The sequence below is a fragment of the Protopterus annectens genome, chromosome 10.part0 (assembly GCF_019279795.1).
Source record: "Protopterus annectens isolate FY-2018-M chromosome 10.part0, PAN1.0, whole genome shotgun sequence".
Taxonomy (NCBI): Eukaryota; Metazoa; Chordata; order Ceratodontiformes; family Protopteridae; genus Protopterus; species Protopterus annectens.
Genome location: NC_056744.1, coordinates 881,112,231 through 881,136,215, shown reverse-complemented (window position 1 = coordinate 881,136,215; position 23,985 = coordinate 881,112,231).

The following is a 23,985-nucleotide window of genomic DNA, read 5'->3' as shown; positions in this document are numbered from 1 at the left end:
GAGGAAGGGTCGTAACGTCCTTGTGTCTAGGCTGGCCCCTATGAAATCTAGGAGGTGTGTGGGCCAGGTTGGATTTCTTTGTATTTATTGTAATGCCCAGAAAGGGAGCAAGATGGAGAAAGGAGTCTCGCGCCAATAATAGTAGATGCCTTGTTGGGGCGGTAAGAAGCCAGTCGTCCAGGTAGGGAAAGACCTGCACCCCCTGAAGCCTCAGTTGGGCCGCTACCACCGCTAATACTTTGGAGAACACCCTGGGGACTGTGGTGAGACCAAAGGGAAGGACCCGGAACTGGTAGTGACTGGCTCCCAGCCGAGCGGAGGAACCTCCTGGAGCGCCTGTCCATCAGGATGTGGTAGTACGCATCTTTGAGGTCTATAGAGCACATCCAGTGATTTTCTCCCAGAAGGGGGAGAATAGACTGCAGAGTGACCATTCGGAATTTTTCCTTGGAAACTGCCAGATTCAAGAGAGAAAGGTCTAGAATTGGTCTTAGTTCCCCCGTCTTCTTTGGCACTAAAAAGAACCTGGAGTAGAACCCTGATCCGATCTGGTCTGGGGGGACGGGCTGGATGGCTCTTTTCTTTAGCAGATGGCCAATTTCTGCCAAAGCGGCCTCCCGCTTGACCGGGTGGAACGTCTGGGAGGGACTTCAACTTTGGAAAGTGAAGAAAAGGGATGCGGTATCCTCTGGATATGATTTGGAGAACCCAGCGGTCTGATGTTATGGACTCCCATGCCACTAGGTGCCCCGAAAAACGTCCCCCGACTGCCTCCAGAGTGGAGCAGCCGGGCAACCCCTCAGGGTTGCTGCGCGGGCCGTTCAGAGAAAGGTTCTCTGGACCCGAAGTTTATGGGAGCCCCTCTGCCTCTAGGGCGGCGTCCTCCCTGTCCTCCTCTGCCACGGAAGGACTGGTTGTCCGGAGCAGGCTGGGACTGCTGCGACTTCGAACCACATCTTCTTCTGACCCTTTTGGTTCCTAGAGTAGGGCCTCTGGGGTGCAGAGAAGCGGATTCGACGGCAGACAGCGTCTTCCGTCCTTCTCGCTCTGGGTCAAGGTTTCGACGGTTTTGCCAAAGAGGGCAGAACCATCGAAGGGGCGTTCATAAGCGGCGCTTTGAAGGGCTCAGAAAAATCGCAGTGACGGAGCCAGGCCTGATGTCTAGTGACTAGGCCTGCCCCTGCGGCTCTAGCGGCGCCTTCCGTAGCGTGGGAGAGTAGCCGCATAGAGGTATTAGTAACTGATCTAAGAGTGGCCATGCGGGTGGAGTGCAGAACCCTGTCCTCCTCCGACATGGACTCTGGGGGAGAAGCAGCGTATTCTTTAATGAGATCTCGCTGCATCCTAATGGCGTGTGCCAGGTAGTTCAGCCCTTACCGAGAAGGTCGCTGAACTAAACATCCGCTTCCCAAGCGGTCCATCATCCGAGACTCCTTGCTCGGGGATGGACTGAGGACTCTCCTGAGCAAGTTCCCTCTTGGTGGCCGCCGGCGTCAACATGGCATCTACCGGAGGCCCCTTACTCCAATGGGCACGGTCGGGCGGTGGGCTGAGGATCCTATCGGGCCTCTTAGGAATTGGCTCCTCGGTGTCCGGTTCCTTCCACGCCCTGGTGGTAATGAGGTCCACCAGGGGGTCGGCAGGAGGGATACCCAAGAGGTAGACGGGCCCGCTTCAAATGCCTCCAAGAACACGGACTCGTCCGAGGAAGACTTGGGGCAGACCACCCCCCCTTATACGGAGCATTTCCATGATGTCTCCAAATGAGACATCCTCGGGGGGTGACCGTGGGGAGCCTTCCCCTTCCTCCAAGTCCGTGCCTTCCGTGAGAGACTCGGGAGTCAATGTGCCTCCTTTTGCACGTATGCTTGCGTGGTACATCCTCTGGGGGCTGTCAGAGGACTCCTCGCAAGCAGAAACTTGTTCCATTGGAGCAGCTTGGGGCACAGAAGCGGGCTGTCCCAAGGGCCGGATGGTGGAAGCCTGGCCCAGTGCAGGGGGAGCGGCGGGCGAAACAAGTGCGGGGTCCGGAGATCCACAAGAGGGCCCTCTCTAGTACATCAAAAGCCGAAGGAGCCGAGCCCGACCAAAGGATCCGACAATCGGCTCCCCCTCGGATCCGAAGAGTGGATCGGAGCCGGCGCCGAAGCGCTCGGATCCGAAGGGACAGTGCGCTCCGACAGACAGCGCCGAAGGAGCACTGATCCCCGGATCCGAGGCTCGGATCCAGGCTCCGAGGTCGGATCCGATGCACTCGAGGGCAGGGTCGGATCCGGTACTATCGGCGCCGACCCACCCGGCTCCGAAGCTGCTCGGCTCCAGCTGCTCCAAACCCGGATAGCGGGCCGGAGAAGGAGCAATCGGTTTGAAAAGGGTGTTGGGCTCCCCCCCAGAGGGGGGGGGAGGCAAGAGCACTCCCATCTGCATCTGGGCCTGGATGAACCTTCTCATCATCCGGTCCAGATCAGCATCCGAAAGGCTATGTGGATCTCGGCGAGGCTACCGAGGTAGGCCTGGAGTGCCTCCTCGATAGCCTCAGCGGATCGGGTCTCCTCCTCCTCAGGTCCCGTGAAAACACACTGGAGACCGGGGCGAGAAGGAGGAGACCGAGCACGATGGAGCCGACAGGAGCCGGGAGAAGCCAGCTTGGCTGGCGGGGCGAAACAGAGGTCTCGGCCCGCCGCTTATGGTGCTTCTCCCTCCGGTCCTTTCTAGCATCCTCTCCTCCGAACCAGAAGCGGGAGGTTGAGTCCCAGGAGGAGGAGGGTGCGCAGAGGGATAACCGTAGGCACAGTTACTCGAGGAGCGGAGGCGGAGCCGAGTTCGGGTAAAGCCCGCCAGAACAAGCTTGGACCTCCGCTCCTTCAATGCCCTGGGGTTGAACCCTGCACAAATGGAACAACCAGATGCGAGGTGTTCAACCCCCAGGCATCTAACACACCGAGTGTGGCCATCAGCTGGGGAAAGCTTATGGCCACACTCGGAGCATTTAGAGAAGATAGATTTGGGTTGGTCTGCCCTCCCAATCTAACACAGAAGTTACTAAAACTAAAAGTAACTAAACAACAAAAATACACTCACAGGCCCAACACACACACACTACGCCAACAGCGAGGGGAGGGATAAAACTTTTAGATTAACTCTAAAAAGTAAATATATCAAAGGAGGAACCTACACTTTCACACAAAAAATCAATAACAACTTTAAAATTCTGAAATTTAACACTTAAACTAGCACTTAGCTTGAGAGCTTGAGAAACAAATCCAGTCACCATGCGCGGCAAACGAGATCTGAGGTCATGAGGGTAGAGCAGGGCATTATGGGTGAGGGGAGGAGCTGACCGCTTGGATCCATAGCTGGAAAACCATGCCGGTTCGGATCTGATATCGGATCCATAACCCACAGGTTGCAGACAAATGAATCTCCTACTTCAGATATGTTGTTCACCACTGTTAGATTGAGAGAACACTCATGAGGCAAGAGAATAGTTCTGCTCAATTTGTCCGCTATCACGTTGGGAGCTCCCTGGAATGTGTTTTGCTGTGAGAAAGCTGTTGGAAGAAATTATCACTGCCAAACTCTGAGTGCTTCTTGACACAATGGGTAAGATTTGGTTCCTCCTCATTTATGTACCAGACTCCTGACATGTCTGCCTGAATCGTTACTGTTCCTAGAGGGAGGACATCTTGGAATGCTTGCAATGCTAACAGCACCACCCTCATCTCTAGTACAACTGTTGTGCAAGTTGGCCTCCAATTGGGACCATGTGCCTTGGACTGTCCTTCCCAGATAATGCCCCCCCCACCCTGTCTGGGAAGCATCTGTGGTCACTGTAGTTTGGGGAAGAATGAGAGGACAACCCACGAGAACCTGGCTGGAGTGTAGCCACCACAACAGATCATGCTTGCAATGACTGGTAATCAGAATTGGCTGAGACACTGGCTGATGTATGAGAGACGACTGGGACGCTAGCAGCCATTGCAATATCCATATGTGATACCATGCCAAAGGAACTAGAGTGATTGCTGCTGCTGCCATGGAGCCTAATGTTTGAAAAACTAATTTTGCTGGGACCGTGCTGATGCACAGTAATTGACCGACCTGAGATCTTATAAATTGTAGCCTTTCTGGAGGGAGAGATGCAGTTCCTGAGACAGTGTGAGCGAGCTCCAATAAACTGCAGTTGTTGAATGGGTTGAAGTTTATAGTTATTTCTAGGGATGTAGAGAGAGATATGGTGTAATCTTGTGCCCATTCTAACTGATGCCTGATGGCAGCGGTGAGGAGCCATGTGTCGAGATATGGAAATACGTGAAAAGTACAGTTGTGTACACTTACCATAAATGTAGATGTTCGAGTGTATTCACTGTTGCATTACATTTGGGTAATCCTGCTGGCAGGTTGCCATCAGCCGGCCTGAATATCAAAATCTTGGGTCCTGCGTTGGCCGCTGTCGCCCATTCCCTGTAGTCAGGGGTATAAAAGAAGCAGCCAATGCCATTTTATTCAGTTTTTCTTGCCCCAGATGTCAGGTGCCTCCAAAAAAGGGTAGCCACACTTTATATATATATATATATATATATATATATATATTCATAAATACACCAATATAAATTTTACCTTCATCTATAAGCAAATCCACCACATAGGTAGTATAAATCAGAGAAGGACAAATAAGATCCAAAAGAAAAAAGGGGGAAGGCAGGTGGGTAACCTGGACTGCAACAGTGAATACACTCGAACATCTACATTTATGGTAAGTGTACACAACTGCATTATGTTCTTCATGTTTCATTGTTGCAGTCATTACATTTGGGTAGAGTCCCAAAGCTATAGTTGGGAGGCTGGAACTAGACAGCAGTAGGAGCGGCTATGAGGCCCTGTGGCAAAGCCTGCCCTGGATTTAGAGTAGAGTGGCAGATGATAATGCTTTGTGAAGGTGTGCACTGAACTCCAAGTGGCTACCTATAAAATGTCTCTGGTTGGTAACTCCCCTGAGAAAGGCTGCTGAGGTGGCTGCAGCTCTGGTGGAATGAGGCCTAATGCCCTTAGGCACTGGTTTGCCATGGTGTAAGGAGCAGAAACGAATGCAGTGGCCTAACCACTTAGAAATAGTTTGCTTTGAGATAGGCTTTCCTTCAGATCCTGCAGCATATACCACTAGTAATTGCTCTGTCTTCCTGAAAGCTTTGGTTCTGTCCAAGTAGAATCTAAGCTGCCTGTGTATGTCCAAAGAATGCAGAATTTTCTACCCTTTGTTCTGTGGATTTGGGTAAAAGGTTGGCAGATGGATGGCTTGGATAAGAGCCACACTGGACACTACTTTAGGCATAAATGTTGGGTTTGTCCTCAGGGAGACCCTGTCTGGATGAAAAATGATGAAAGGTTCCACAGCCATGAACGCCTGTAGCTCTGAAACTCGTCTTGCAGAAGTAATTGCTAAGAGCAGAGCTGTTTTCCAATATAAAAACTTCATATCAGCAGTAGCAGCTGGTTCAAAAGGAGGCAGTGTGAGTTTTTCCAAGACATAGTTGAGGTCCCATGCAGGTTATTGGTAGTCTCCTTGGGGGCCTTAAATTTTTGGCTCCTCTGAGTACTGCCTTAATAAAGGGTGAGAAAAAAGTGGTGGCTCTGTATTGTAATGCACCGAAATGGCAGAGGCATGAATTTTAATTGATGAAAAAGATAGGCCTTTCTCCAGCATCTCAGTTAAGTATTGCAAAATCTGAGGAATGTTTGGTACCACTGTATCAGTTCTTTGTGCCTGGATCCAGGCACAAAATCTCTTCCATTTTCCAGCATAAGATTTTCTAGTACTAGGCCTTCTGGCTTCCAGAATGATATCCATCACTGCTTTGCTGAGTGGTGTTTTTCGTATGACTACATTATCCGCCATGCTGCCAAGTTTAATGTCCTGAGTTGGCTGTGCAGGATCTGATTGTTCTGCTGGGACAGTAGTTGAGGTATTTGAGGTAAGGTCCAAGCTGGGTACAGAGATAAGTTCCTTAGTATTGGATACCAGTACTGGCGTGGGCAATCAGTATCATCTTTGGCTTCTCCTGTCTGACCTTTAGGAGCACCTTGGGGAGGAGAGGCAGTGGAGGAAAGGCATATACTGATAGTTTTTTTCCAGCTGAAGGACAGGGCGTCCATTTTCCATGCTTGTCTGTGATAAGTTCTTGTGCAGAATCTTTTTAGTTGGTAAATGAGAGGGGAGGCAAATAGATCTATGTCCAGGCATCCTCATTTCCTTGTTATCATGCTGAAGACTTGTGGATCCAGCTTCCACTTGTGGGGACCAATGAGGTTTCTGCTTAGTTCATCTGCCAGAGTATTTTCCTTTCCTGGCAGGAATTGTGCCTGCAGATGTAGTTGGTAAGTCAAAGCTGTGTCCCACAAGGTTATGGCCAGTCTGCAAAGGGGGTAAGAATGTGTGCCCCCCTGCTTGTTTATATACCACATGACTGTGGTGTTGTCTGTCTATCAGTAGTTGTCCCGGTTGAAGAAAGTCCTTGAAGGCTGTCAGTGCATTTTGAACAGCTAACATCTCTTTTTGATTTACATGTAGATGCATTTGGTTTGAGAACCATGTGCCCTGAATGCATCTTCCTGCCATGTGGGCTCCCCAGGCATAGTCTGATGCATCTGTTGTTAGTGTCTGCCTGGCTGGAGGTAGTGTGAATGGCTGTCCCTTGTTCTGGTGACAAGCCTTTGCCCACCATCGAAACTCCTGTTGCAGGCAGGGAATGAGAGTAATGACTGTTTCTAGGCTGTGGCAATGTTGGGTCCAAACACTTTTTAGGTAACACTGAAGTTTCCTCATATGCAGTCTTGCATATGGAATTAGTAGGATGCAGGAGGCCATGAAGTCCAAAGCCTGCAGAATTTTTCTTGCAGATAACTGGGCCTTTGTTGCCAACAGGTAGTCAGTTGCCTTTGTTTGTCTGGCGTGAGATAAGCCATCTGGGCAGTTGTATTCAAGCTTGGACCCAGGAATATTCTCTCTTGTGAGGGTACTAGTCTTGATTTCTTTTTGTTGACTGTGTACCCTAGGCATGTTAGAAGTCTTTTTACAAACGCCAGATGTTGAAGTAGAATGTCCTTGTTCTCTGTTTGAATGAGACAGTCGTCCAAGTAAGGATATATTTGTATTCCTCTTTGTCTGCAGAATGCAATTACAGGTGCCAGGCACTTTGTAAAGACCCTGGGCGCAGTAGATAAGCCAAAGGGCAGTGCAGGAATTGGTAATGCATTGAACCAGCCTTGAATCTTAGGTATCTTCTGCATGATTGTCTGATTGGAACATGCAGGTATGTCTCTTTTAGGTCTAAAGTCATAAGCCAAGCATTCTTGCCCAGCATGGGCAAAAGCTGCTGCAAAGTCAACATTTTGAATTTTGGAATTTCCAGGAAAGTGTTCAGAATACATAGGTCCAGTATCGGCCTCCAGGCCTTGCCCTTTCTGGGTACCAAGAACAGTCGAGTAAAATCCTTGTCCCTGCTCTTGCTCTGGTACTTGTTGAATGGCCCCCATGTCTATGAGGGATAAGACTTGTTTTTGTGCCTCTGCCCACTGATTTTTTGGCAGATCTGGCCAGCCGTTTGCCTTTGGCAGAGTATGGAAAAGGAACTTGTAGCCTTGTGACACTATGTTTAGAACCCACTTGTCCTGGGTTATGATGTGCCAATTTTGAGCAAAAAGTGCTAATTTTCCCCCTAAGGGTGCTGCCAGAAGGTAAGTGCTTGGTGCTGGCAGGGGGAAGTCACTGGGACTGTTTTCTGTACGTTTGTGATCTATCTTCTCCAGCTTTGGTGGTAGAAGCCCCCCATTGCTTGGGCCTATTAGAACCTTGTGCCTGGGATCTGCCCCTAGGGCATCTGGATCTGCCCCTTTGAGATCTGTCTGACACAGGAAATGACCAATTTTTTGTAGGCCAGTGTCTACTAAACCTAGGTGGCTGTACTTGTAAAAAATCTTTGACAGTTTGCATAGATTTAGCTTTGACCTCCATTTTCTTTAACACCTCTTCTGCCTTAACACCAAACAAAGTATCATGCTGTAAAGGTGCATCTAGTAATTTTACTTTAACATGATCAGGCAGGTTTTGTTGCTTTAACCAAGCATGCCTCCTAATTACAAGAACTCGTAACTGCGGCCCTGCAGGAGGCCTCCAAAGAATCAAAACCACATTGCAAAGTATGTTTTCCAACCTGTTCTGCTGCATGCAATAAATCCTGCATTTCCTTGTTTTCTGCACATTCAGAATTTAACAACATTTTCTGTTTAAGCAATCCCATGACATGTTGCTGATACTTAAGCATATGAAATTGACAGTTTAAGGCCCTGATAGCCAAAGTTGCAGATGTGTAAACCTTTATCCCCATCTATCCAGTGCCCTTGAATCTCTGTCAGAGGGGGTTGGGTTTTTTGCAGTGGAAGCCTTAACTCCCTTTGGACCCTGTGAAATAGTTTCTGGGTCAGTAGTAGGGTTTCTAAAAAAGAAATGTGTGAGTCAGGAACCCCGTAATACCTGTTAGGCTTAACAAGATCAGGGGGTAGGGAGTCAGGGGTAAGATCCGAGAACACAATCTACAATATCTAACACAGGTGGAATGGCTAGTGGCCTGTGTTGAGGTAGTAAAAGGAAATCCCTGAGCCTCTTTTTAGATTCTGAAAAATCTTGGCTCTCCCAGTGGAAATGCTCCCTCATGGTATGCAAGGTTTCCCCAAAGGAATAGTCCTCAGGAGGAGATACTGAAGGAATAGATTCTTCAGCATCAGAATCCTCACAAGGGGAAGAGAATATTCCTGATCAGAAGAAATAGAAACCTGATCTGAAGATTCATAGTCAGTGTCTTGCCAAGGCCTCTTATCAGGAAGGGGATGAGAACCACTGATCAAGGTAATCAAGTCTTCGGACATTTTGAGCACCTGTTTTTTGGGCATAGAGGCCTGTCCACATGGCTCTTGAGTTTGTTTCCTTGCTTTAGAAGGTGCTTTAGTCTTTGCCTTTGAAGCTGTAGTCGTTTTAATGTAAAGATGTTTAGGTCTGAATACACCCTCAGGAGCCGGTGCCTGCTCAGCGGCTCCGGACCCATCTAAGGAATTAGCATCCGAGGTTCCAATACCTTGAGTATCCAGCGGCATGGGCGACTCCACGTGGGAGTAGGTATGGCTTGTGACTCCAAAGTAGCGGGCGTCAGGGGCTGCGAAAGCGCATCACTGAGAACCGGCGACTGGCTTAGGAGAAGCTTTGTCATCGGGTTTGGACCTCGGTTGTTTTTCTTTACCCTTTTCTTTGCGTTTTTTGTAAACTCTGGTAATCGGATGGCATCCAGCGACATTTCAGTGTAATTAAACCGGCGTCCAAAAAAGTTTAAAGCAAAATCATACAGACGCTTAATAGTGCGTTGGTTAAATCTAGCACAAAACCGACAACCAGTAACGTTGTGATCAGGGCTAGGCAAGGAATACATTAAGAATGAAAATCCTTATGAGGTATTTGCTTTCCACAATAAATACAATTATTAACTTTTTCTGACATCGGTCTAGAGCAAGAAAAAAGTTTCCCCAATGGGGTACTTAGCTTTATTGAAGCCTTCGGATCTGAAATTCAAACACGAAAATCTCAGGAGTCGGCCGACCGGCACTTGCGAACTGCTTCTGCTTCGGGCACCGCACGGCAAGAAAGAATGAAGAGAATGGCGTTGGCTGCTTCTTTTATACCCCTGACAACCTGATGTCAGGGAATGGGTGACAGCAGCCGACGCAGAACCCAAGACTTTGGAATTCAGGCTGGCTGAGGGCAACTTGCCAGCAGGATTACCTAAATGCAATGACTGCAACAGTGAAACACGAAGAACATCCCTTGCACTCTTAGATGAGCTGCTACCACTGCCATGCATTTAGTAAATACCCTGGGGGCTGTGGTGAGACCAAAGGGCAGTGCTCTGAATTGGAAAATGACTGGCTCCCAGCCGTAAACACAAAAACCTCCTGGAGCTCTATTCCATTTTTATATGGTAATAAGCATTTTGGAGATCGATAAAGCATATCCATTCGTCTTTTTCCAGGAATGGAAGTATCGGCTGAACCATGACCATATGGAATTTGGTTTGTTGAACTGCCTTGTTGAATTGGCTAAGATCCAAGATGGTTCTCCAGTCCCCTGTTTTCTTGGGCACTAAAAAGAATCTAGAGTAAAATCTGGATCCTTTCTTGTCTGGTGGGACTTTTTGGATGACACTCTTGCTTAGCAGTTTTTGAATTTCTAGAACTGCTGCTTCCCTGAGACTGGGTGGTGCGTCTGGGTCTTTTTTTCTGTGGTTTTGGAGGTTGTGACAGACGGATTTGGTAACCATTGGATATAATTCCCTGCACCCTTTTGTCTAACATTTGCCAGGCAGATTGGTGCACAGAAAGCTGTCCCCCGACTGCCTCCAGAGGTGGGGAATTAGGCAGCCATTCGGGGGTGCTGGTAGGAAGCTCCAGAGAAAGTGTCTCTGGATCCCTGGTTTTGCGGACCATTTCTGTTTCTAGGGAGTCATCTTTCCATTGCTTCCCTCTCTGCCCCGGGAGTAGTCTTTGCCTCATGAATCCTGGAAAGGGCCTTTGGATTTTTTAAACCACAGTCTCCCACTCCTCTGGTTCCTAGAGTATGGTCTCTGAGGAGTGGAGAAACATATGCCAATGGCAGAAAGGGTCTTACAGTCCTTTTCACATCTGTCTAGGGTATCTTTTACCTTGGGACCAACCAGGGAAGATTGGACAAAGGGAGCGTTGATGAATGATGATTTAAATGGCTCCACAAAGTCACACAAGGGGATCCAGGAATGCCTTCTAATGGCTATGCCTGAACCCGTTGCCCTAGTCATCCCTTCAGCTGCATAGGCAACAAGCCTCGTGAACATGTTAGAAATTGCTTCTAGGGTTGCAAGCTGAGAAGTAAAACTTTATATTATACCCCTTCAGCCACTGCTCCTTCGAGGGTATCCAAAAGATCCTTGATCAGATCCCTATATAATTTTGTAAAGTGCACCATTTAATTCAAGGATCTTACAGCAAAGGTCGATGAAGCAAAAATGAGTTCCCAAATCTATCCAAAGTCCTAGACTCCTTGGTAGGAGGATGGATAGTAAGATTTTCCTCAGCAAGTTCCTTTCTGGTGACTGCCGCTACCACCATGGCATCAAGAGGAATTCCTTTTGCCCAGTGCGGTTCCTCCTTAGGGGCTGATAATACGAGATCAGATCTTTTAGGGAGTGGCTCTATGATGTCGGGAATCTTCCATGCCCACTGAGCGATTAGTTTAATGAGATCATCAGTGGGTGGAGAGATCCAACAAGTAGAGGGTTGGGCACGAAAAGCCTCCAGGTATACTGATTCCTCCGAGGAAGGTTGGGAAAAAGACCAGCCACCCCTCTGTTTCAGGAATTCTAGGATGTCCCAGAACGAATCTTCGTCAGGGGTGACCTGGGGGAACCTCCCCCTTCATCAAAGTTAGTATCTTCCGTAAAAGATTCTTCCGGGGAGTTGAAGTGCTTCCTCTTGCACTTTCTTTTCGCAGGGACTTCCACGGGAGCATGATCCGGGGAAGTATCCGAAGAGACTACCAAGGTAGGTGTTACCCGAGACTTTTGTGCCCGCTGTTCTGGGGATGAAAGTGATGGTAGCCCAGGTCTAGCAGATACACAAATATGTCCTAACAGGGATGGCAAGGACTGAGTCTCCAATAGACAATGCCTTCTCCACAATCCAGAAGGCTGCCCCCCCCCCCCCATATAGGGATGGGAGCCTGGAACTGAAACAGACACCTTCAGAACCAGGGTCACACCCTGCACTGAGGAGGCAGCCCGCGGAACAGAAGCCTGGGTGAACACTACAAAGGCAGAAGCGCCGAGAGACATGGATGGTTCCAAAGCAGCTGAACAGGTACCTTGTATCTTGGACCAGACCAAAGAGTCTTGACCCCGGGAGGTCTCTGGTGCTGAAAGCTAGGAGGTACTCAAGTCGGTTCTCAGAAACAGTCGGAGCAGGAGAGTCAGGATCAAGGGCTTCAAAGGCTCAGCGAGAGTTGGAGGAGGAGGGTATGGGGGTGTCATAGGATGAATGCATCTGACGTGCCAGTGTGTCTCGGAACCAAGGACAATCCCCTCACCACTATGATCCACCAGTCTCATGATGTCCATCTCTGAGAGACTCTTAGTAGAGTGAACAGATGCAGTGGAAGGAGATTTAGGTCATCTCACTTCCACAAAAAGAGCATCTCTAAAAGGGTCCACAGATGAGGAATATGACGTTCTTGGCAGCGGAGGCAGCTCTAATTGCTTCTGTAACAATGTCTCAAGTAGGTGGCGAAGAAGAAGCTGTTTTCTCCAAAGCCAATTTAGAAGTTGTTCCAGTCAGATTCGCTGGTGCCAATGAACTCTTCAGTACCGACGAAATTTTTGGTATTTTCCTTGACAGTTCCGAGGACTTTGGAACTGAGGTAGGCCTTTTCTTTGAAGCAAGTGAAGAAGTGCCAACATTGGTCCTGGACTCAGAAATGGCCTTGTCAAATCTGGATTTAACGAGTCCTTTCAAAATTAGTTTCTTTCTTTCTGTTAGGGTTTGGGTGGACAACCCGTGACTGCACAGTTTTCCTGTAAATGTATTTTTCCAAGGCACTACACACACAGGGTATGTATGCCTGTCTGAGTTGGGAATTTTGCTCTCACATTTTTTACACCTCTTAAAGCCAGAGGTGCCTTCAGTAGGTTTAGAAGGAGAACGTTTTTTCTGTTGTTCAGTCATAACAACCAGAAAAGATTATAGTAAACACACTACAGAAGATAGCGAGAGAAATATAACAGAAAGCCTCCCCCCCTTTTTTTGGTTAGAAAATACCAACAATGGTATGTGAGAATACAGTAAAAATTGTAAAGAAAGAGAGAGGAATGAGTACCAAAGATGATACTGGATAGTCTACCAACAGTGGAAGAAAGACAAAAGGGGAAAAGCGGGTAGAAACATAGAGTTGTAAAGAGTTATAAAGAGAAGGAAGTGTATAAATTAGACAATACTCACAGAAAAATTATGCCAAGGCTCGAGAGAAGTAATGAACACATCTGGTCTGCACATCAGCAAATCAGATCTGTGGTAATCTCTGTGAGGAGCATTATGGACAGTGCCTGTCTAGGGAGTTTGGAGAGTACGAGCTGAAGTAAATGGCCATCTCGGTTCAGAGGTTCGGAACCAAACCTGCTCTCAAGGATTGAGTGGAGATTGACATCAGATGATTAGTTATCTATAGTGTCCCTCAGGATCAGTATTGGGACCATACCTCTTCGGTATCAACTCTCTGTCATTAAAGCAAGCAACAAAAGCTTGTGGCTGATGAAATTTGCTGATAACTGCAAACTCAGAACTGTCAAATACCCCAGATGACCCAAATATTCTTCTGACATTCTAACAAATGGTGCTTAGACCACTGCTCCAAACTAAATGGCAAAAACTGCAGAGCTGTGCCTTTTGGCAAACCGAGGCAGCCATGTTCTTATCACATTAACTCCAAAAAAAGCGAGTACCTTAAGGACTTGTGCAACTTCAATGACAATTTACTATCTTTTGTCCACAATGTGACCACTGTTAGGAAATTCTTTTACATACTACGACAGTATTCCCAGTCACATGAGCAGGAAGGAGATGAAATAGTGCAACTCTGCAGTTAATTCTCCTCAAGCAAAAGAAAATGATTCTCAGAAATCTTCTAGATCCAAGGAAGTCACTGTTTCCATCTACTCCTCCCTGATCAGAGTGGTAATACAATACCTCCTTTGGTAGGTAAGAGGCAAGGCATATGATCCAGTTCGAAACACTGCAGCATTTTCTTACAAAAAATCAGAGGCATATCCTACTTGAGTTACTCTAATTGCCATAAATTACTCTCACTATTTTCCTTTTCCTGCAGCCTACTGAAAGGGACCTCTTCCTTGTCAACAGAGCCTCAAAAGATCCAGTCTCATGTACCCTACTAGTACCACTACTACCACCCAAATACCCACTCAGGAGACCTAAACTACTAACAAATATAAAACTGGACCAGTTAGCAGGATGGACATCTTTTACAGAGACTATCTCGGTTATGGAAGAGATTCCCCTTATTGGTAAAACACAGCAGCTCCGGGACCTTTAAGCATAACCTGTATGACTGGATGGGAATAGTAAGTACAACCCTGGTGTGGCCCCTCTAGCCCTTATGGAAGGAGGCCAAAACAAAGTTGGGATTTGGTATTAATTCGCATCTAGGTAAAAATGGAAGTTTTGGCTAAGCTACAAATGGCTCCATAGATTAACAACCTAGCATGAACTTAAGTACTTAAAATAAAAATTTGTAAGCACTTCTATTGCTGCTGGAACATGAGCAGTGCAAATATTAAGAACCAATAAAAAAAAGTATTTTTCCCAAGTTTCTTACCACAATGGTATATTAAACCTAAAATGCCTTCTGAAATTGCTTAACCATTGCATCAATAGCTAAAATAGGCTCAACAGGCAAAGAGGCAGAAATGGTTGAGATGACTTTTGCAGTTGAATATGCCAACTATGTATTACATATATACACTAGACACAACATCTGTAGAACTAAGTCACTACCTACATTAATGGACTAGGACAACAGAAGGAAAATCAAGTTTTAGAGATTTCCTTCTGGTATTTGGTCTTTGTCCTTTTTTCAAAACAAAATGATGCATGACCACAGATATAATTGCAAAATATCACAACACACATCATAAACTTCTGAAAAAGCCGCTAAAGCCGTGACTCTTGAGGAACGCTCTATTTATTTAAACGCTGAATAAAACACGTTTTTCGTCTAACCCAAATGGTTAAACTTCATCAGATAACAAGCAAGCAAAACATTGTCAGTTAGTTTTCAAAAACACTATATAAATACCCAGCCAAACACTGTTAATGACATTAATCATTCTTAAAGGGATAAACTTCTAAAAACTCTATAAACCGTTATGCATTAATATAAGAAATCTGACTTGCTCTAAACGAGGTTGACATTTAACAACCGTATTTCAGTGAAAATATAAACAAAAAAACATAATTAAATTAATGACTACACTTCAACATAAAACCCACAAAAATAATAATAAAACCTTCCTATTAAATATTTAAAATATTTAAAAATGAAATCATAAAATCAGTTACATGTGGATAAATGACAGATACAAATGTGAAATACCAAAACCATGAATTTCAACTCCCTAAACAAGCTCCCATGCTTGATCTCAGAGCTATCAGTAATTATCTAACATATTTAAACAACAAAGGCATGATAATAAAATTATCTATCCAAGCTTTTAAGTTTCAATAAGCACATTAAGGAACATTTCTCATTCAGCCCTGGATATGTATATGCATTATATGCATTAAACTTTATTTGCCATAAAAGCTCAATTTTTTCTAATAACAGGCCAAACAGGCCCCCCGTCACATCCTGTCTAACTTGATCAATCACTTTAAAGCAAAATCTATGTTTAGGATAAGTCATGATATGTCTTGCAAGGGCATTTTCTTCTTTCTGCAAATTAATGCTCCTAAGGTGCTCATATACCCCATCTCTTAATCTACGCTCCGTCTTCCCTATATAAAAAGATGGGAACCCTTGGCAAACTGCTAAATATACAACTCCTCTCGAGTTGCAATTGAATTTCCCTTTGGTCTATAACCTAACCCCATTGATCTCAATTTTAGATCCTAAAGCCATAAAATGGCAATAAGAACAATTATTACACATTGCATCAGACCTTTGCTAAATAGCAAAGGGTTGTCCTGTGTTTTTTTTTTTTTTGGAGAGACTCTGAAACTCAATCCTCTTTTCCAAACTATTTTAGGTGACGTTCCTAGTTTGGAAATTAAAGTATCGTCGTCATTCAATATAGCCCAATTTTTCATTACGATTTCTCTTATACTATGAAAATCCAGAGAAAATCTCAAAATGCAAGCTAAATTAAACTCTGAATTGTTCAATTGTTGTGTCATCTCTTGCATTCCTATACTGAACTGTGAAGCGGATTGGTTGTCAGAAACAAAAATTTGCTGCTTTAAAACGGGTTTGAAATGCCCATTAATTCTTTTGAGCGTTACCTCTTCTATTAATGCTTCTAATAAAGAGATAGGGTATGCTCTATTCAGGAACATTTGTTTTAAATTCGAGCATTCTTCCTTAAAGTTCTCTTCTGATGTAATCATTCGCGCGGCTCTAACCAGCTGGACCTTGACTACTGACTTTTTTTGATGTGCTGGATGTGCACTAGAATAATGTAGAAATTTATTGGAATGTGTAGGTTTCCTGAATATTTTTGCTTCATACTCTTTCTGTTGTACATTTTTACTCAGTGTTACATCCAAAAATGAAATTGATTTTGTGTTAAATGTGTGGGTTAGTTGTAAAAATTATGTGGAATTATTTAATATACTGATAACTTTCACTGCAACGTTCTCATCACCTTCAATAATCATGAAGATGTCATCTATAAATCTCACAAAGAATTTTATGATGTTTTTAAGGGAAGCATTCCCGAACACAAAAGCATTTTCCCAAAATGACATCACCAAATTGGCATAACTAGATCAACATGGGGGTCACATTGCTACTCCTTTTTTTTGGATAAAAAACTGATTATTGAATAGTATGAAGTTGTATGACAGGATCACATCCAAAAGCTGTTGTACCAAAGAGACTACATCCTCTGGGGCACCTTTTTGAATCATCCTTGCTATTGCCCACTCTATAACATGCTGGTGGGGTATGCTAGTATATAACTCCTTAACATCTACTGTTAAGAAATTATTTTCTTGTTGAAATTTAAGGCTGTTGATTTTCTCTAGGAATGCCCAGGAATCTTTGACAATCCACTGTTCCGTTGCTACATATTTTTTCATTATTGCGTCTACATATTGGCGCAAGCATAAGTGGATGATCTTCTACCATCCACTATTGGTCTAAAGGGGGAGGTCATTGATTTTCTTATGAATTTTAGGCACAACGAACATGCAGGGTACTCTAGGTGACTCCACCATCAAATAAAGTGTGCAAGTCTATTCTTGCTTCTATAAACAATTCATTTAAAAAACTTTTAATGAATTGAATAGACTTGTTATATTCATTAACTGATGAGGTATCATATGTATCAGATGTTAAAATTTCTTTAATCTTCCTGACATAATCTGGTGTGTCCATAACTACAAGCCCCAATCCTTTATCTGGGTTCATCACCGTCACCATTGGCTGCTAACAACAATTCTATATTGTCTTTTTCATCCTTGCTCAAATTATGTTTGTGATCAAATTTTTTTCTCACTTAGTTTTCTAAGTTAAATGTGTACAATGTGTTATGCAGTGGTGGATTAAAACTGGCAACTCTCAGATGATTCATAGTCATGGATTGTCCACCTAAAAGTTGTTTAAGGTTCAATTTTCTCACGAAGAGTTTTAAATCACAAATTGTTTGAGGAATATTCATTTGACTTGTGGGTACAAACACACATCATATCTATAAAGACGATTTGTCAGAACACATACTATACAAAAACAAGCAAAGCACTCCTGCAAGGGGTACAGTAATCTCATCCCCATATACAAGCTCACAGATAAATACCAGGCTGTTGATCTAGCCACAAAATCGCAAATCAAAGGTACACATTTAAATAACTGACTTGTACCTAGATTTGACCATTTTCAATGAGGCAAGAGAAGCCAGACATGGCGTGCATTTATGACAACTCATTCATTTGGCCAAGATAAGCTTAGACAGACAGGAAGCTACAGTGCTTTATATACAATGGAAATCTAGTCCATAAAAATTGTTTTGTGGATTTGCAGGAGTTTGCATACAACAGAATCCTTCAAGGCTCTGCAGGACAGACAAAGATTATCTCACAAAGGTCTGTAAGAAACAGAAGAGATACTGTTTTGATTTTTAACACCTTTATTAAACTATCACTTAAGAAAGGTATAAATACATTATTATAAAAGAATAACAAACCATATACAGATGTTAACTGTATAACTTATACATAACATGTTCTTTTTTGTATAACCATCATCAGTCTAACGTAAACTGCTCAATTCTTGTCTTCCCTAAAATCTCTCTCCTCCTCCTCCTGAAAATTAATCTGCATGTACTGCTCCCACAATTTCTACTCATTTCTATGTAATTTGCTCCTTCTCTTTTCTAAAGATCCCACTTGCATTTCTTTTTTTTATGTGTTACAATATTCAATACTTCAAATACAGTTGGTTTAGACTTGGATTTCTATTGTTAAGTAATTGCTATTTCGGCATACAAAAGAATTAAACTTAAGGCTTTACCACGTCTAGGCAATTCACATCCTGTGTTCACAACTCAAATAAATCATTTTTAGTTACACCCATTCGCTCACCTAACATTTAATATTTCTAACAGAGTACTCTGTTGGACTATTTTAAAACCTGCCAACTTATGACACTACCAAAACATATGTTCCCATTTACCTCTTTCTTCTCCATCACACCCCCAACATTTGCCATCTACCTGTATAAAAATTCTTTGAAGTCTGCTTAGGCTATAAAACTATAAAAACACTTCCATGCAAAAAGCTTAAAACTTCAAGACTATGTTGCACACTTGGGAGCCATACACGTCCCCCATTGTTCCCTTGGAAACAGCTTACCCAATCTCTCTTCCAAGTCTCTTCTACCCTCCTATGATTGATTCTTATAGTTATCATGCAGTATATTTTATGCTCTACTAATTGTCCATGTTTAACAGCAGCATCTGTTCCAGATTCAGCTAAAAACTTGACCAGAACATTTATTTTTCCAGTAAGGATTTCACTATCTATTTCTTTTTGTCTGTACTGAAATATCAACCCATGGTAGGGGAGGCAGTCTCTAGTATGCAACTCAAATGTCTTCTTGACCTCATCCCATTCTCTTACCTTTCTCACTCTAGTTATTTGTTCCCAATACCCTGGTTCCTTTGCAATTTTTCTCCAGTAAATTCCAGCTCCCTCGCCTGTTCTTTGTATCCCTACTTTCAGACACCCCTAGCTGCAAAATCTCCTTTCTCATGCTGGTTTAGTTCTCAGATTACTTTTTCTACTTAATGAATATAATATTCTGTATGGCGGTTAGTATTGTCCTTAAGGATCTACATCCAAAATCCCATTCTCATTATTTCTTGATAAAACACACCCTTTATTATTAGTCCATTCCACTTTAAATCACTGTACAACATTCTGCTTGTGTTATGTCTACGAGACTTCTGCTCTGATGTTCTCATTTCTTCTTCTGTCCCAGTGTACATCCTGCCACCTTTCTATCAACTCTACCATCGTCAATCTCAGATGACTGGAGAATAAGCATATTAGTACTAGTGCACTAGAACAGAGGACACATTCACAACTGTGGGGAGTACAGAGGTATTAAATGCCTGTCACACTGCATGAAAGGTTTTGAGAGGGTGCCTAATCAACAAATACGAGGCGTAGTAGAAGTTAATATGGGAGATGAGCAGTTAGTATTCAAATCATGATACCCGACTTGCTACTTGCAGCGAGACAGAATGGAGAAGAAGCTAGAGATGAGTATAGAGTCCAAATGGACATTCTTAGACTTGGAAAATGCTTATGGCAAGGTCCCAAGAAAGCCTATTTTGGGAGTCCTGTGGTGGTTCAATGTCTCAAACAATGGTAGAATTAGTGCTGGTTATGTACAAACATCCAATGACTCGAGAATGAACAGTGTTAAGTCATACAGAGGGATTCCCAGAGAGAATGAGTGCACATCAGGGTTCAGCTGTGAGGATACTGTTGCTCATGCTGATGATGGACTATATTACCAAACAGTTCAGAAGTGACTAATCAACATAGTTGCTGTATGCTGATAATGCAGCATTGCAGGCAGACTACTAGCAAAAACTTCAACAAAGGATAGGGTAATGTAATGCAGAATTGACGGCACATGGGATGAAAGTGAGCACAGATAAGACTGTGCAAGGGAAACAAATGGAAGAAATTAGAAGAAGCTGAAAACTGAGATAGAAAGGAAACAGTGGAGCAGGCTTAATAGCCTCAAGTATCTTGCAGAGGTGGTTGAGGAGAAGGGAAGTCTGAATGAGGAAGTCAAAGCTAGACTCAGAGGGGATGCAGACACACAAAGCAAGTTCTTGGGACGAAACCCATGCGATCACCAGCAGAACATGCAGACGTCACACAAACAGTGGCTAGAATTCTGAATCAGACATTATAACATTGTTTGTCTGAGGGAGAGATAGTAACCACTACATCAGAATGTCACTACGATGGGATACTGTGTGACATTTTTAGCTTTCTGTGCATGGTAATATGTGCTTCTGCACAGACTGCTTAAGTATGTGGCCTAGCCTATTGTGTGATTCTGAAAACCTAAACAGTACCATAGTCATACTGTATAAACAGGTATCTCTCGTACACTGCTCTAAAAGGTAACAGCACACGTACCATACTCAAAAAAAATAAAATGTTATGTAATACTACCACCATTCAGTCAAATTATGTCTGAATGTCTAAATATGCGAGTAGAGTTTTGATGACCACATCAAAGAAACCTTTTCCTTCCTACTGTGTTCTTTTCTTCAGTTTTAGATTCCTCCTAATATACTGATTTTCAAAATGTCAGCATTGATCACCTGCATATATATGGCTGTGCATTTTGATAAATACATAGATAAATATAAAAACTCCACAAAAATAACCAGCACTCCACAAACTAATCAATATTGCAGGTTTTATAATATACCTTTACAAAGCAGCACAGCTGATCAGGACCAAACTAACAAAAGCACACCGGTTTTGCCCACTGGCATCATCAGGGCAACAAAGCAGATACCCCATAGGAGGTTTAATATATAAACATTTACATAGACATACCAAAAGCAAATCCAACATGGCAAATACATCACTTCCACACACTAAAGAAAAGGTATATACATATATACTTAAACATACAATATATACATGTATATAAAACAATCCATACATATTTAATAAATTTAAATTTTTAAATATAATAATATAATATAATAATATAATATAATAACATATTTAATATTTAATAAATATACATTAACCCACTTACATTTTAAAACACTTAAATGAACAGCAATACTCCGACTCCATGGACTAGATTTCTGCCCTACATAAAAAGCCATTTAATTACATATAGTTCAGATGGGGTTATATACATTGCAGTATGCCATTGTGGGACATTTTATGTAGGACAGACACTTTGTTTTTGTGGGTACTGATACTGTTACAGGTGATGGTTTGTCACTTGAATCCAAACATGAACTTTTAGATACGAAAGAAAAATTGTGGATGACTAATTTAGGAGATATTTATATAGACCACGGCTAAAAGAATATTTTTAATTTATTTAATAATGGATATATTAATATCTGACACATGAAATATGAATTTAATGTTCATTTATTACATATTTATGGATTATATGCATATATATATATATATATATATATATATATATATATATATATATATATATATATATATATATTTATATATATATATATAAATATAAATACATATATATAAAATGTTTATGTACATAAGCATATAATACAGCCATTCACTTTGCTATACTGTGCGCTTATGCTACAATGTACTAGAGTTTCCATTTTATGTTGTTTACGGTTACACAAACCAGTACCTGGCAATGTGATTTCTAATCATGTCCTGACAGTACTTGTAAAATTAGAAGACAAAGTCACAGAAGAGACGCTCTTAAAAAATAAATTAATCCCTTGTTAATTCACTACTAGTTTACATTATGTAAGATTTTTATGCTCTTCAAGTATTTGTCTCAGGTAGGTATGAGCCTAGCAGTGTGCTCCTCTGCCACATTCACCAAAGTAAATCTCCCTGAGCTCTCATCATAATGTTATAAGGTATGCTAACTGTGCCATTTGGAGAACAGGTTCATCGGGAATGAACCCCCATATATAACATTTAAAAAAAAAAATGACTTTCACAACTGTACGCAACACATTTTTATTTTTTGGGAAGTTGATATAAATATACATAAATGCACTCTCTCTCTCTCTCTATAAATATATATATATATATATATATAAATATATATATTTGTGTATATATCTAACAAATTTGCCATATACACCTACACAACTGAGTGTACTTATACGTATATATATATATATATATATGTGTATATATATATATATATATATATATATATATATATATATATATACACACACAAACAGATCTATATATATATATATATATATATATATATGTATATATACACACACACAACTATATATATATATATGTGTGTGTGTGTGTGTACACACACACATATATATATATATATATATATCTAAAAGCAAGTGCATATACGTCCATATATACATACATAAACACACAAATACATACATACATATATATATATATATATATATATATATATATATATATATATGTATATATATTAAAAACAGGTCTGATTAATACAGTACTGTACACTATAAAAGACTGTTGATTTGATTTTAATATTGAAAAACAGTAATTAAGAGCCTGGCTGGAATAATATTTTAAACTTGTATTTCCTCTAGAAAGCGTGGCACGTAGAACAGTTTTCAATGGCATGCTGAGTGGACTGGAATTCAATTAAATGAACTGGGGGAGAGAGTGAGTGAATGCATGTATGAGAATTGAAGTGACTGTGTGAGAGAGATCGGAGAAATGTATGAAAGCAGAAGCAACTGAGTGCGAGAGATCAGAGAGATATATGATAGCTGAATTCAGTGTGAGTGAGAGATCAGAGGGAGAAAGTGTGAGTGAATGCATTTATGAAAGCTGAAGAGGCTTGCTTGCTTGTGAGACACCTGAGAGAGAATGTGCAATATGATACAACCTGAGTGACAGTGGAGCACGTGTTGCTATTTTAGTAATTTGACTTAATAAGTATGACTTGTTCTCAGGTTGGGGAGAGGAAATTTATTCCTATCTTAATTTATAAAACTGTAAAAATGCAAAGCATTTTTCTGCGGGGGGGGGGGGGTGACGACGACAAAGTGCAACACATGAAAATTGAACTATTCATACAGAATTGTACTACTTAGATTTATTTTTTGCTGGTTGCTTCAGATCCGGTTAACTGAGAGTTTCCTGTTTTCGCACACACACACACATATATATATATATATATATATACATATATATGTATACATATATACATATATATATATATATATATATATATATATATATATATATATATATATACATATATATATATACATATACATATATATATATATATATATATATATATATATATATATATACATGCATACATATATACATATATATACACATATACATATATATACATATATATACACATATATATATATATATATATATATATATATATATATATAATACAACAAAATAACTCTACATCACGAAGAACTTAAAAATATATCAATAAACTTCGGAAAACTTATAAAACTATATAACTAACTTTTCTATTGTCTTAAAAAAAAATAAACCGAGAGCCAGTAATATGCGCTTCATCCAGTTTAACGTGCTGGACTTCCTTAGAAATGTAATAGTACACCACGAATCAAGTATATATATAGTAATGTTTACATAAATGACATCATACATTATAATCCAATGTGCAAGTAGAATTAAACAGTGTGTAAGAAACATCAAATGCTCATGTATATTTAATAAGAACTTCCTACAGTGACCATATATCTATGAAGTAGTAAGACTACCACAATGCAAAAAAATATGTACCAAGAGTATAAAAAGCAAAAACAAAAACAACAATTACTTACATAAAAAATAAAGATTATCCCTAAGTTATATAATGAACTGAGAAGACCAAATTAGTTGTGCCACTTTAGTATACATTTTAGG